This window comes from Gigantopelta aegis, chromosome 2 (assembly GCF_016097555.1).
Source record: "Gigantopelta aegis isolate Gae_Host chromosome 2, Gae_host_genome, whole genome shotgun sequence".
NCBI lineage: Eukaryota > Metazoa > Mollusca > Gastropoda > Neomphalida > Peltospiridae > Gigantopelta > Gigantopelta aegis.
The window spans coordinates 32,436,736-32,437,963 of record NC_054700.1 but is presented as its reverse complement, the minus strand read 5'-3'; positions in this window follow the sequence as shown (position 1 = coordinate 32,437,963).

Here is a 1,228-nt window from a genome sequence, read left to right as displayed (position 1 = left end):
GCACCTAATAATAAAATAAAGTCAGTTAAGTACACATAAATTCATAATACGTGTACACATACTAATTAAACAAATATCTCATAATAACTTCGTTATTATGTTACTTTATCAAATACTGTAAATTAGATATTATAATCATTTATGATAGAAAATATAGACTTTAACCTATTCTACTAGCTACTCTATAAATGTAACTCACAATGTTATATTTAACATAACTATATTATTAATCACTAAATCTCCTAATCTCATTTCTTGATTAAAATAAGTGATTAAAACAGGTAGTTAAGGTGTAAATCGTGTACAATATGTATTTACCTTTAAAATTCTCTGTGAATGTTAGTTGTGTAGTTGCTGTGAATAAAAGCTTGTCTTCTCATAAAAGTGGCCTGTTCTCCTTGAATGCCATAAAGCTTCTGACCAGGAGAACACAGAAACAATGACACTGGGCTTGCAAGAACCGAGTTGTCATTGAGCACAACCCAAGCCCTGAAAAACCAGAGAAAGCAAGAAAACAAAGAGAGCCTGCACAAGTATAACCTGTCAGAATAAAACTATGTGAACAGTGTTTTAAAATAGTATGTGTGTAGTGAATGTAATTTAAAACACCCGGTTACAATCCCACAGACAGGACAGCACATACCACGGTCTTTGATATTTACCTTTTATGACACCCAATAGCCGATGTGTATTTTTGTGCTGGAGTGTTGTTAAACATTCATTCATTCATTGATATACCAGTCGTGGTGCACAGCTAGGCTGGAACGAGAAACATCCGAATGGGTCACCAACGGAGGTCGATCCTAAACCGACCGCGCAACAGGCGAGGCTTTACCACTAGGCTACGTCCACCCTTACGCCACCCCCACCCCTAAAGGAACAAACCATACAAAAAACGGATCCATTCACTGAATTAGTCCAGACAAGAGATATCGTGAATCAGTCCATTCCAGACATTTTCTGGGAGGGGAGGAGGGTATAGTTCAATAAGCGACAGTGGATTAGCTCTCCAAATGTCATGCTGATGTGTCTTTAAACAAATATTCCTTTCTTTTGTTTCAAAATTTTTGTTTTCTGCCATTTATTTTGTGATAAATAACTTCAAGTTAACTAATCTCGTCATCATAAACCTTTAACACGGAAACTTTAAATTTAATTTTAATTTGTCACATTAGGAGCTCCATAGAAAATCTACTGCCAAATTGGAAGTAACCCATAATCCCATTTA